Genomic DNA, 15,345 nt, shown 5'->3' on the forward strand with positions numbered 1-15,345 from the left:
ACTATTCTATCCATCATTACAAACTATTGATAACCAATTAATACATATGTTTTTCTTAAAGTGAAAGAACTTACCAGTTGAAACTTGAAGTTGAACTTCACTACTTCTGGCATTTTCAAGCACACAAACAAGAGTGAAAGTGTAGGAAGTGTTAGCACTGAGAGAAGGAACTGTAAAAGTTATTGGTCCATCTCCATCTGAGGCAGAAATATTCACCCATCCTTGATTATACTGGAGAACATAGCTGGCAAAGTTTATTTTACTCCATTGCAAAGTGACGCTTCTGTCATTTTTTTCTACCATTGTGAAAGTCTCCACATTTTGAGGAGCTGAAACAAAAAGGAAAAAGGCTGTAAAGATGTTTTTTAATTCCAAGTATTTCTTCAAAAAATTAATGTGCTTAAGGTGTAAACATATTACAATCTGATGCTTTCTGTCAATAAACACTTTGGAAATCTCTTGCAATATAATACTGTCATTTGATTACATTTATCTTAGCCATTAAATAGGTAAATTAAAGCTAAATGATAAAACGCTGCTTTACAGGAAGATGAATAGCATAAAGGTCTTTAAGGCTTCTTTTGCATTAAAAATGTATTGTGTTTTCAATAGTTTATATTTGCATTTAAAAACATATAAGATCAACTGATGTGCTATACACAGTGACTTTCTGGATCAATTCTAACTGCTCACTCACTGTCATCTCTCTCTCCCAATGTTATAGTAATGGGTGATTTTAACATACACTTCGATAAAGCGCTGTTGAGAACGGCTGCTGCCCACCACCTTATTTCCCCCAGGGTGTGTCCCAAAGGGATTAATAAAGCTATGTCTAATAACAATTACTCTTCCCTTCACCAGAGGCTTCTGCTCATGCTTGGACAGTCTTGGCTTCAGCCTATATGTTCATCCACCCGAGCTCCCATCCCTTCTCACTATTTTTCTGCTACCCATACATTTTCCTCATTCCAGCTCCTTGATCACAGTGAAATATCACACCTTATCCAAAACTCCAAACCATTGGCATGTCTGCTAGATCCCCTCCCAACATCCCTGGTTAGATCCTGCCCACTCTCTCTTCTTCCCTTCATTGTTGCTACTATCCAATCTTCACTGACATCCAGCGTTGTCCTCTGACTTCTCAAGATTGCTGCTGTCAAGCCAATCCTGAAAAACTCAGTTCAATTCCCAATTTCTACGTCCTATTTCTGATCTCTCTTTCATCTCCAAAATACTTGAGAAATTGTCCCCTCTGAACTCCACTATAATCTCAATCAAAATAGTCTCTTTGAGCCATTTCAGTCAGGTTATCACCCCCTACATAGGACTGAAACTGCACTGTTGAAAATCACTAATGCTGATTCTGGACTCATCACCATCGCCATCCTCTGACTAGAGTGTGGCATTTGACACGATATCTCACTCCCTCCTCCTTCACAGACTTTCATCTGTTGGTATCAAGTCCACCCCCCTCCACTGGTTTCCTTATTACTCCCCAGTTTATCCAACTAAAATTCTTTAAATCTCAACCCTCATCCATTTCCTCTGGTGTTCCTCAAGGTTCTTTTCCTGGTTTTCATTACCTACCTCCTCTGCAATACAGTATATTCAGTCATTTTAACATTGATTTTCATAGTTTTGTGGATGCATCCCAGCTCTATCTGTACAGTAAACCGCAACTAACTAATTTCTTTCACATAAACAAATATGAAAATAGGGAAAAGTCTTTTTTTAAAGTTAAATTGTTTTACAGCTCAAATTCGCAATTGTTGCTGAATTATGCTTACTGATTCACAGTACGATTGATTAATAAAAAAAAAAAGATAAGTAATTTTTTCTGTGTAATGATCCTTTATCTGGATGTTGTTAGGGGGAATAGAGAAAACTTTGTCACTTTTCTTTTGAAGTTCTATGGATGACATCACATATAATCATTTTAGTGTAAATGCTACTGTATTTCTGGCATCGTATTTTGTTTGTGTGATAAAATGTATTATCTTTTCATCTCTCACCAGTGACTGCATCAATGCTGATTTCACTGCTTCTGACGTTCTCAATCACAGAGAAGAGAGTGAATGTGTATTTAGTTGCAGGATTCAGAGATGTGACTGTATAAGTTACTGGTTCACTTCCAGCTGGAGCACTGATGTTTGTTTCTGTTCCATTAAACTGTAGAACAAAGCTGACACTGCTGTTCACTGGATTCCACAGCAGAGTGATGCTGGTCTCATTTTGTCCTGATGATCTGAAACCATGAGGAGGAACTGAAACAAATAAAAATAAAAAAAATGAATAAATAAAATAGTTGCAAACTCTTGTTTTTCTTTTCGTTATTTTTTTCTTTTTCAGCAAAAAAAAAAAAAAAAAAAAAAAAGTCATGCTGCATGCTTTATCCCTACTTGGTATGCAGTCTTGCAATGAATGTATGCACAAATGTTACCCAAATTTTTGAAGAAAAGATCATGATGATTTACCTGCACAATATGAGAGGTCACATCCTGGCAGTCTTGGAAGTTTGTACACATAAAAGTCTCCGTAGCAGAGTCTGGTCATGAAGCTTTTAGAGTATGAATAGTAGTAATAATTGTAGTTGTTGTCACAGTTGCTATCCATTGCAATATATGTGTAGAGAATATCAGTTTCATTATAGCGAACTGGATGAGGTGTTGTTGCCCAAATACGATAAGAGCTACATCTGCTCTCTTGAACACACGTTTCAGGAATTTGTGCATTGCTTTTTCCCACAAACATACGGTACCAATCTGATGATTCATAATTTCCACCACAGTAGGAGTTCCCATTGATGTTGTATTCAGAAAGCCAGTCATCATTTAGTTCAGTGTAGTGCTGACAGCCATCCAGACATTGGAAAGTTCCATTGACTTCAGAGCAGACATGATCAGAAGGACAAGCCCCCTGTCCACAAGGAAGATGCTGGTAGTCTATGTTTATACAAACACGGAAATAAAAAATGAAATCTGTTAGAAATTTTAAATATTAGTTATAACACATTGCAGTGTTAGAAACTATTAAAAAGATCAAATATATTTTGATTAAAGACACAATAAAGTTGAAGAAATGTTCATAAAATCTTGAAAAAAAGGTCCAACACAATAAAAGGAGTGTAGTGATTCAGTGTGTATTTTGGTCTTGGTTTCTAACAGTGAAAGTCTAAAAGCTTCTCACCCGTAAAAACTCTCAGTTGTACTCCATTGCTGCTTCTGGCGTTCTCAAACACAGAGTAAAGAGTGCACATGTATTCAGTGGCAGGATTGAGTGATGAGACGGTGAAAGTTACTGGTCCATCTTCATCTGATGCAGGAATAGTTTTCCATTGTTGGTTGTACTCAAGGAAATAACCAGTACCTCTGACCTTATTCCACTGCAGAGTCATGCTGGTGTCATTTAGTCCAATTAACTTGAAGATCTCTACATTTTCAGGAGCTGCAGATGAGAAGGAGCAAAGATGTATTTTGCATAGTTAGACATTTTTGCTCAGTTTTTCAAAACTTTGGATCAGGATTAACGTGATCTGGATTACCAAATCGTCTGATCTAACTCCGTAGATCAAACATTTTTACGGTATTGCTGAAATCTCTTAGATCCGTCAAAATGGGGAATTCTAGATTTGTCCTACTTGTATGATAAGAGACTAGAAAAGGCAGAGCTTTCTTCAGCAATGCAGAAGTCTGCAGAACTCTTGACCTAGGATGACAATTCTTTAATAAGTATTCGTAGTAGAATGTCGCTTTTGTGATACCTCTGCTGAATCAAGCATGATTCATTCAGCAGAACACTTGCTTTTCTTTTGTATTCTTTGTGTTTGAATGTTTAACAGTTGTCCTGTTGTTCTTTTGTGTGTGTCTGTGTGCGAATGACTGGTTGTGTTTGGCCTTGATGAATATCGGTTTATTTTGAAAAATCCAAATGGTCTTGTCTGTAGAATAAGATTTTTTAAAAAGGGGAAACATGTCTTTCTAAAACAGCAGTGGCATTATGAAGGTGCTGAATCTAATTTTTTTCAGATTTATTGAGAAGGCATGTTGAAATTTAAAATTATTCGATAAAGATGCATTGCATATTCTTCATTGTAAATTTATTCTTAAGACACTGTTTTTGTTCATTGGACAGAACCTAAAGTGCTTTTTGTATGACGCATATCTGAAAATAAAAACCTAAAAAGAGTTTTGCAAAAGTATTTTGCCTTTTTTTCCCCAACATGTTTTTGTAAAGTTAAGAATTAAGTATAAGATAGGGTTTGCTATCTGGACCCACCAAGACAGTGCGCTGAACTTTTTTTTATCTTTGATTTTTGAGTTTCACTAATGTCCATGACAGACATAAAATCCTGTCCACCTTTGTCATGGAAGAAATCACATATCAATATGTGGTTGGAGTCAACTGGACCCCAAAGAGAGCGGAAGGGTTAAACATATATATATATATATATATATATATATTTTTTTTTCTTTTTGGATGGTAAATAAACTCATTTCAAAATTAGAAACAGACACAGAATCACCTTTAGGTCCCACTTTGAGCTACGGACAGAAAAATTCTCATTTTTAAAATTAAGATAAGATCAGGATTGGATCCTGATATGAAATTGGGTCGTTTAAGCCAAATTTGATACTGATGATTAGGATTTGGTTTTGGTGATCCAATCCTGTTTCAATACCATATTAGAGGTAACTGCCAGGTATCTTTAAAACTTTAGATTGAATCCTGGATCTGGAGTAATTAGTTTCAAACCAGCATTGAAATTATAGTGTTTTTCATATTTCAGCCTATTCTTTTGGCATTACATTTAGCTTGTTTTTTATAGTGATGAATTACAAAAATGTATTTTCCCGTCATTGCAATTGCAACACTTTACTTTAATTTTACCAAAAACACTGTATTTATTGTATAAGAAAATAGAATTTTGCATTAATTGAAAACTGTTCTCATTTCTCACCAGTGACGGCATCAATGCTGATTCCACTGCATCTGATGTTCTCAAACACAGAGAAGAGACTGAATGTGTATTTAGTTGCAGGACTCAGAGATGAGACTGTATAAGTTCCTGGTTCACTTCCAGCTGGAGCACTGATGTTTGTTTCTGTTCCATTAAACTGTAGAACAAACCTGACACTGCTGTTCACTGGATTCCACAGCAGAGTGATGCTGGTCTCATTTTGTCCTGATGATCTGAAACCATGAGGAGGAACTGAAACAGAAAAAAAAAAACTTTAATTGATTGTCATTTTTTTTGCAATGCATTCCTACAAAAATGTGTTTTAGAAGCGTTAAGTAACTTTTCAATGTAAGAGCTTATGATGACTTACCTGGACAATAAGAGTAGCCACAAACGGGCAGTGTTGAAAGTTTGTACACATAGTAGTCTCCATAGCAGAGTCTTGCCAACACACTGCTATAGTAATTAGAGTAGTAGCAATCACTATCCATTGCACTGGTTGTATAGACAATATCAGTTTCATTGTAGTATACAGGATGAGGTGATGTTGCCCAAATACGATAAGAGCTACATCTGCTCTCTTGAACACATGTTTCAGGAATTCGAGCACTGCTCTGTCCAACAAACAGTCGGTACCAATCTGATAAATAATATTTTCCATTGCACAAGGAGATCCCATTGATGTTGTATTCAGAAAGCCAGTCATCATTTAGTTCTGTGTAGTGCTGACAGCCATCCAGACATTGGAAAGTTCCATTGACTTCACTGCAGACGTGGTCAGAAGGACAAAACTCCTCTCCACAGAGACGATGCTGGTGGTCTACATTTAAATAAACATGAAAGGAGAAAATACAACCTGTTAACAGGGTGCAGTATACCATAATTTTGAAAATGCAACACAACAACACAACCGTAGCGAATCAGTGCATGTTTAAGTTTCTGTCATTTAAAACTGAAAATACAGGAACTTCTTACCAGTAAAAACTCTCAGTTGTATTACTTTGCTGCTTCTGGCGTTCTCAAACACAGAGTAGAGAGTGCACATGTATTCAGTGGCAGGATTGAGTGATGAGACGGTGAAAGTTACTGGTCCATCTTCATCTGATGCAGGAATAGTTTTCCATTGTTGATTATACTGCAGGAAATAACCAGTACCTCTGACCTTAGTCCACTGCAGAGTCATGCTGGTGTCATTTAGTCCAATTAACTTGAAGATCTCTACATTTAGAGGAGCTGCAGATGAGAAGGAGTGAAGAATTATGGTTTTGAAGATTTAGGCATTCGACAAGTCATGCAGTTACTTTCTATAGTGTCTTACATGAAGTGCATTCACAAAACAAAAAATTCGAATAGTGGAAAGAAAATTAAAATTTTGCTTTTAAAATGCAATTTAGCAGAAGGTTAGTTTTTAAATACAATTTATATGGCTCTTTAAAGGGTAATTAAACCCTAAATCAACTTTTTTTTTATAGTTTACCTCTATAAATCTGGCTTTAAAAGTGCTTCCTGTTTGACCTTTCCACATTTTTGACAATTTAAAACAACTTGTACAATTCCTAAAACTGTAATCTATAACCGTCTGTGTGCTGTCCCCTACAGGTTGACACATGGTGTTACAATTTAATTTTGTGATTGATCAAAAGGTGTGAGTCCCACATCATTTCAGTGGTTTCGCATCATCATGCTCTACAGCTGCAGTATTAAATTCCCGTCCATCTTTGATTCTATAACAGTCGGTCGTTATCATGTTAGCTTTAGCTATTGCCTCCAGTTGTGAAAAATCTTCTGGCTTGCACAACTTTCCAGTGGACTAAGAAGTTAGGCAACAGTGGTTTGGTGCAATTGGCACAGAATCCAGCAAAGTCTGTCCTGGTTTTTTACACTGTACTTCTTATTTGAAATAAAGCATTATTTTAATTGTTCAGTTGACTCCTCTCACCAGTGACTGCATCAATGCTGATTCCACTGCTTGTGATGTTGTTGATCACAGAGAAGAGAGTGAATGTGTATTTAGTTGCAGCAGTCAGAGATGAGACTGTATAAGTTACTGGTTCACTTCCAGCTGGAGCACTGATGTTTGTTTCTGTTCCATTAAACTGTAGAACAAAGCTGACACTGCTGTTCACTGGATTCCACAGCAGAGTGATGCTGGTCTCGTTTTGTCCTGATGATCTGAAACCATGAGGAGGAACTGAAACAAAACAAATCCAAAACTCTCTTAATTAATTGTCATTTCTTTTTAATCCTACACTGATATTTGAGTTTAGTGAGAGGAGTAAATGCAAAACAATATAAATATGTTGCAAAAGCTCAAATGTTAAGTAACTTATCAATGTAAGAGTTCATGATGATTTACCTGGACAATATGAGTAGCCACAAACGGGCAGTGTTGAAAGTTTGTACACATAGTAGACTCCATAGCAGAGTCTTGCCAACACACTGCTATAGTAATTATAGTGGTAGCAGTCACTATCCATTGCACTGGATGTGTAGACAGTATCAGTTTCATTATAGTATACAGGATGAGGTGATGTTGCCCAAATACGATAAGAGCTACATCTGCTCTCTTGAACACATGTTTCAGGAATTCGAGCACTGCTCTGTCCAACAAACAGTCGGTACCAATCTGATAAATAATATTTTCCATTGCATAAGGAGATGCCATTGACGTTGAATTCAGAAAGCCAGTCATCATTTAGTTCTGTGTAGTGGTTACAGCCATCCAGACATTGGAAAGTTCCATTGACTTCACTGCAGACGTGGTCAAAAGGACATGTCCCCTGTCCACAGGGAAGATGCTGGTAGTCTACATTTAAATAAACATGAAAGGACAAAATGATATTTAGAACAGGAAACTGCTCAAAAACAGGGTGCAGTATATCATCAAGTTTTTACAGGCTCTTTTCACAATATTAGAATATCAAGAATTAGGGTATTCATTTTTATATTTCCAGAAATGTATATATATATATATATATATATAATATAAATGTAAAAAAACAAACAAACAAAAAAAAAAAAACTTAAGAGTCTGAATCTTTTATAGAGTGTGTACAGAGATAATGCAGGTAAGACTTTCAGTGTCATACACAGAGCTGAAAATATTAGTTTTTAACCTTAAAAACAATCAGTTTTCATTTTAAAGACAATTCATCTTCTGTTATCAGGAAAGGCATTTAGAGACCCAAAGCCATTAAGAATTAAGACAGACTATAAGTATTACATGACTATACAGACCCTTTAAAAAAAGTAGAATATCATGGGAAAGTTTATTAATATCCATACTTCCTTTAAAATAATTAAACTCGTGGAATGCAGATTTGGGGACACACTTTTACAAACATTTTAATTGGGCTTCCAACTCATTAAACATACAAAAATATAATTCCAAAAATTAAAATACTCCTCAAATTTTGAAGGACATGAATGTTTCAACTAATCATGTAGTAAACTCAAAGTGCCCGAAAGAATCTCCAGATGTCATTTAACTGGTACAGTTTGTTATAAATGTCTCAGTATGGTTTAATATGGGGAAGACATCAGACTTGTTAATAAGCTAGAATACTGTCATTGATCACTTGATGCCCAATTGTCTAGGTAAACTACAAATGTTCATAGATGAGGAGGCTGGCTGTCTAATGGAAGGACGAAATGTGGCAGAAGAAGATGAACCAACAAAAGAGACAGCCGAGCGCTTCAGTTGATCACCGAAGAACAAGACTCAAGAACCTAGCAGACATTCCATTTTTGGAAAGGGTCTGTATACATTTTTAATCAAGTGGTTTTCCCATTGAAGATAAAAATAATTACTTACCAGTAACAACTCTTAGTTGTACTCCAGAGCTTGTAGTATTCTCAAACACAGTAAAAAGAGTAAATGTGTATTCAGCCGCTACATTGAGAGACTCCACTGTGTAAGTTATTGGACCGTTTCCTGATGCAGGAATTGTCCTCAATTCACTGTTAAACTGCAGAATGTAGCTGGCATTGATGACCTCACTCCACTGTAGAGTGATGCTACTATCACTTTTTCCAAGAACTTTGAAGTACTCTACATTTTGAGGAGCTGAGAGCAGGATAAGGAAATAAAAATAACAGCGTTAGTGTTGTGTTTGATCAGAAAAAAACATTAATTTCCTATAAATAAAAATCCTTGTAAGAAATGTTTTTTCTGTCAACCTTATGACATGTACAATTTGAGCTTTTATGAGACAAAACAACCTGTCAGTTAACCATTTAGGTCTTCGTTTAAAAAGAGGTAAGCTAGAAAAGTTTATTTTTCCAACATAAAATAACAACTTGAACACATTTTGACATTATTCATTTGTTAATACAAGCTTTCACTTCATTTGTGTAACTTTGAAAGTTGGATCAAGTAATCTCTTTATCTGTGTGATCTACAAACTGGAGAATGTTTTTTGTACATGCCCAAAAATGTAATCTGTATTGTAATTCATTACACTACTCAAATCAATTCAATTCAATCTAATTTAAATAGCCCAAAATCACAAACATTGTGTCATTGGGCTTCTATTTCTGCTTCATAAAGAAGCAGAAAGTTGATCATAAAATATAAACAATAGCTAACTGCTACTCTAAACTAAACAGACAAAATAAACTGGTTACTCCTGCCAATAGACCACCCTCCTCAGTTATTTTTCATGAGCAATTTAGTTAGAAGTAGGAGTGCAACAACTACTGAGTGATTTCAGTTCCGATGATCTAACCAGACTGATCTGTCTGAAGCAGAATCAAATCAAATCGACCTATGCCAATAAAAAATCATTTAAAAATGAAATAAATCGATAAGTGAGCTTGGAGAATACATTAGGATTCATTGAGAACCTAAACATGATTGGTGAGTTTAGTGAATTGGATTGTTTAGAAAGAATCAATATCAACTGTGAATTGAATTGACATCAACAAACTATGATATGGTTATCATTAAAATGAATCTTTAAACTCCTAGTTATTAATGATGAAGTCAATCAATTCTTGTTTTGGTGATTTACTGTTTTTCAAAAAAAAATTCTATTTAAGCCTTAATAAAAATTGTTATGTAACAGTTAAATCCCTCCAACATAAGAGGCCTTCAGTTCTAATTTGTTTGCGTAGCCGCTAAAAAAAAGGCAAGTTAAAAAACACGTGTAAAAAAATATCAAAAGAATAGGCTCAGGAGACTTATTACAACTATTCAGAATAATTGGCCAACAGGTGGTGCAGTTACACAGCTTTAGATGCCTAGGGACAGTGATTGACAGTTGGCTGTTCTTTGGAACATTTCAATTCAGTTCAATTGAACGGAATTGGACAACATGTAGACTGTACAAAGGCAGGACAATGTCTGTCTGTTTATGTAAGACATTTTGACATCAACATTTGACCTCTTGTCCACAGATCATTCGTCAAACCCACTCTAACAGTATAAAATCTGATTTTTACTCCAAAAACTCAACTGAAATCAATAGAATTGTTATCAGGCTGATAAAATAGCTCAGTTAGCGCTTCCCTGTTTGCACTGCAGAACTCCTCACTGAAGAGGAAAACTGACAAATATATTTGGAAAATTAAACTTGAAAATGCGCGTTTATGTTTTATCCATTTGGGGTTTTGAGTTATGTTAACATGTGAAGTAAATGTTTTTTATTTTGTAAAATAGTTTTAAAAACAATATTTTAAATGTTTTTTATTCAAACACTAGTTTTTTCATGTCTAATTCAGTTATATTTATACAGCTTGATATTACAACATAGTTGTCTCAATGGGCGTCAAAATTAAGATTAGAATAAAAACAACTCACCAGTCACTGCAGTGATGTTGACTCTAGTGAGCGAAGAGCGGGAAAGAAGACTGAATGTGTACTTAGTTCCAGCAGTGAGAGATGAAACTGTATAAGTTATCGGTCCATTTACATCTGGTGCCCTGATGATTATCTCCTTTCCGTTAAACTGGAGAACAAAGCTGTCATTGCTGCTCCCTTTATTCCACTGCAGAGTGATGCTGGTCTCATTCTGACTGAATGGTGTGAAACCTTCTGTATTTGGTAAAGCTGAAAAAGAAAAGAAAAAAATACGGCTAAACAACAGAACATATAATGTAAACACTAATAGACGTAATATTTACTTATTATTAAAGATTAACTACTTGGTGTTGTACATTACATTTTAGTGTAACCATTTTTTAGTCTTATCTGAGTTAAATTAAGTGGTAATTCAATTCAACTCATATAAAAATATTTTGTGTAGAGAATTTTATTGACTATTCAAAAGATCTAAGAAGCCTAACCCTTCTTTTTCCTAAGTCTGCACTGAACAAGAAAAAATAAATAAAATAAGGTCAGTTTCACGCTGAAAGTGTGTAACGAGATGAAATCGTAATATATTAATTGCACAAAATAATGACCCTGTTTTTAGTGTTGGGTTGGTAGAACCTCCCTAACTTGTTCTTATTTGTTGGTTTCCCCCTCTATATATTTGGTGCTAGCTTTCCCTCTCCCCTTTCTATTCTATTGTCTGGTGGGAGAGGTGGTGTCATATAACAATGGTAGCGTTATCTCATTTTATCTTAATTATTTCAGTTTTGCTACAGAAAAATACAAAAATTATAAATATGTTGTTTTATTTTGATGTAAGAATTAGCTGATCTCCCTCTACCTAACACTCTTATTTAGTAGCTAAAACGGGCAGCTAACACATATTTCAGTTTTTTTCTTTTGGAAAAATTGTCAGATCCACAATAAACTGAGGTGGTCTCCAAGGGTGCTGCTGTGTCTCGACATCATTTATTCCCATAAACGCAACACAAACCAATCCGGTAACACTTGTAGTAAAAAAAACAAACAAACAAAAAAAAAATAGTAAATAATTATGAATATTAAATTAAAAATAAAAACTTTAATTAACTAACTTAGAAAACAAAGTTTAGTAAAAATGTGTATTTACTCTAGACACGTCTGCAATATTTAGAGAAAAAAAGGAATGCATTACCTGATCCATAACAGATGAACGGTAAACTCTGGGAACAAAATTCATCCGACCATCGTCCTGAGTCACTGAAAGATGCAGCGATGCACTTCTGGTCTCCGTGGTCTGGTTGGTTTTTAGCCCAATGTTCAAACACTGAGTTGCTCCCATCAGACCAAACTTTATGATGATACAGACCGATCCACACAAGACAACCGTTTGCCAAATCGTTGATGACATCATTTTCTGTTTGATTCTGTATACTGTGAGACAAAAAGAATCAAATGACCAATAGAAAAGGACAGAAGTTTCTTTGTTTAATTAATATGACTGTTGGTGCCATATACATTATTAATGGGTTTAGTTCATCTTACCTGGCTAAATCAACAAAATTCTTCCTGCAGTATCTCTGAGCTTCAGTCCAGTTTAGTGTTGTGTCAACAACAACAAATGAGGAAATTCCTTTCACTGTACCTGTAAATGGTTAAGAATAACCAGCATTTTATTGGAGTTATTTTCATTAAAAAAAAAAAAAAAAAAATCACATAATAAGACAAGAGGTCAAAGCTGATAGTCAATCTGAAAGACAGGGCTTTTATTTGAATGAACTTTCAGTGAGGTAGTTTTCCTTTGAACCGTCAACAACTGCCTGCTCAATGCTACACCAAAGTCTTTTAATGTAATGTTGATGTACTGTTGGTCACATGCATTGACTATTATTTAAATGTAGCCAAAGAAATTAGAAACAGTGTGGACTAATGAGGACCAAAACAACCATGGAAGATGTTTCTTGGTTTGATCTTTCCTGTTGTTTTTGTGTTACATTCTTTGGAAAACTTAAGACAATTACACGGAACTTAGTTTAACAGAAAGTGTGCATTACTATAAAGTCACAATTTGTGATGAACATTGTGAGTTTTCAATGTTATATAAACCTTTTGGAGAATATGGACAAATGTTTAAAAACCCTTACCATTGTAGCACACAAATTCATGTTCTTCACTGCACTCGCGATCATCCCAGTTGTCTCGGGATGAGTTTCCACTTTGTAATGCGACACAGTACTGTTGTCCATTCAGATTGTCAGGTTGGTTTAACTGCCAGTTCTTGAAGGTTTGCTCTCCTTCCACATAGAAGCTGCTGTCATTTAAGGACCACTTCCAGCTGTTCTCCAAGTCATCGTGTAGACCAATCCAAACCTTGCCTGTTCACAATTGGACAATTAAGATTTTTAAGGCACCAACCATCTTATTAAGAAAGTATTTTAGTCATTTATTTTTTGGGTGAATCTAGTACATCACCTTTCTGCACTACTTTTTATGTATGCCTGTATGTTCATTACATGTGTTGAAAACTACATGTGTAGATTTATATATAAAAAAAAACTCACCTGTGCAATCTGATGTGGTATTCAGAACAGCATCAACATCAACTGTGTTCTCTATGGTGGCCAGATCAGAGTATTCACGTCTGCAGAAACTCTGAGCGTCTGTCCAGTTCAGCTCAGTGCTCACAAAGTAGAACTGACGAGTTTGAGCAAAAGAAACACTAAAAAGTGCTCCTGCAACAAAATAAATAAAACACATTTAAATTGATCTTAGTTGAATTGAGATATTTTTGTCAAATTTATTTTCAAATAAGAACTTTTATTTTTATTAACTGAACATTGCTGTCACAGGTTTTTAGGAAAATTTTAAGCAAGTTATACTTTTATCTTATGAATAATGTTGAATTTACAACAAATCTAATGTGGATGAAAAGAGATCAGACACATTTAGAAAAGTAAATAAAATGCAGGAGAACCAAGGCGTTAACTTCAACTATTTGCTTTATTATCTCAACACTTACACTGCAAACTATAACAAAACAAGGAAGAGAACATGAAAGCTGTCAGCACCCTTAGAGGCAGCAGGGAGGGGTAGAATGCATGTAGTTATGTTAGTCTGTTTATCTGAATTGCTTCCTGTAAAAATATTGTAGATGAGTCATTATTTTAGACACCGTGTTGAATTTCTCATAACTTAGGTGTAGTGGTAACTTGAGAAACTTGCATTTCTGCGAACAAAAGACTACAGGTCTAGTTACTTTCTCCCTTTTATTGAGTAATAAAAAATAAAAAAAAACTTAATTTATTGTAATCTGATCTCCAATCAGTCCACTGTTTGTTTATGCATGCATGCTTTAATGGAAACAATGAATTCCAGACTCTCATATAAAGCCAGAGCTCGTCTAAGTGTCCTGTCATGAGCTGTTTATACTGTAGATCTACAGATGTAATCCTGTTCTTTCTGACCACCTCCACATTTCTTTAGAAGCATTCTCAAAGGAAAAAAATATATATTTTTGGTCTTTTTTTCTGGGCACTATACTATATTTGCTCACAAATGCTCACTTAAAAAACTCAAAGTGTCTTTAAGTGCTATCTAGAATAATATCTATGATACAGTATTTGCTGTTTTTAAAAAAAAATGATTATCTGCTTCTATTATGTCTTGAAAAGGACAAAAGACATTTAAAAGATAAAAATGTTTCAAAAAATTAAACAAACCTGTAATTAGACAAACAAACAGCCAGAGATCCATGAGTCAAACCTTAACAAAAGAAGCATATTTTAAACTCCATGCAGTTCGTTGTTCAAACAGTGAGATTTTCTTTATACAAAACTTTGTAAACATGCAACAGTAAAAAAGCTACTTACCATTATATTTGCATATTTCCTATTTGAAATTGGAGCCGATTTGAACCATTTATATTCTAAGGAGGTTGTGTGATGATTGTTTTGTCAATGAATGCTCACCCTTTAAGATATCCAGTTTGGGCGGGTCTAAGCACATTCTATCTGATAAGAACATCACAAAACAATGACTCTTGTTTATTTAGAAAGAACGTGTTCAATCCAGTCTGACCTGCAACAAACAATCAGTTTTTACGTCTGCTTTCTAAAGTGAAACTATCTCTGTCTTCAACTATTATGTAACACCAAATTGTCACTTAGAAAAAAGTTGTGACATGTTGCACAGTGATTCAAAGGAGAAGTCATATTACACTTGAAAGAGAAAGTGGTAACCAAGATCTACAAACCATAAATTTCCTCGGGAGGAGCATATATACAGCCGATTAGGCTTTTTTTTTAGTTCTAAAAATAGACAATAGTTCTCAGTTATTAAGACATTTGACAGGAACTTGGTCGAGGATGGAATCTGGGTCAGGAACAGGGTGACTCATGATAATTAGGTTGAAGACAGAAGTAACCATTGGCAGACAGAAACATAGACTGGAACATAGCTGAGTCTGAAACATGAGTATGTATTTAAACTTGGTCACAGCTGCCCTCATGGGTGGACAAGGACTGTCGGCAAAAATTAAAAGGACAAACTCTTATGGCTAACAAGTAGCCTGCAGAAAATGTTGAAGTCAGAAACCACC

At 35.1% G+C, this 15,345-nt stretch overlaps 1 long non-coding RNA gene across 1 annotated transcript; it reads right to left on the bottom strand.

The window, feature by feature from the left end:
- Positions 1 to 12,433: 12,433 nt before the first annotated feature.
- LOC118600011 lies at positions 12,434 to 13,477 on the bottom strand. The gene is made up of 2 exons (XR_004949576.1): positions 13,310 to 13,477; positions 12,434 to 13,123 (listed from the first exon to the last, which is right to left on the bottom strand). It is a non-coding gene; the product is annotated as an uncharacterized LOC118600011 (long non-coding RNA).
- Between the last annotated feature and the right edge of the window lie 1,868 nt (positions 13,478 to 15,345).

The sequence above is a fragment of the Oryzias melastigma genome, linkage group LG18 (genome assembly GCF_002922805.2).
Source record: "Oryzias melastigma strain HK-1 linkage group LG18, ASM292280v2, whole genome shotgun sequence".
Taxonomy (NCBI): Eukaryota; Metazoa; Chordata; class Actinopteri; order Beloniformes; family Adrianichthyidae; genus Oryzias; species Oryzias melastigma.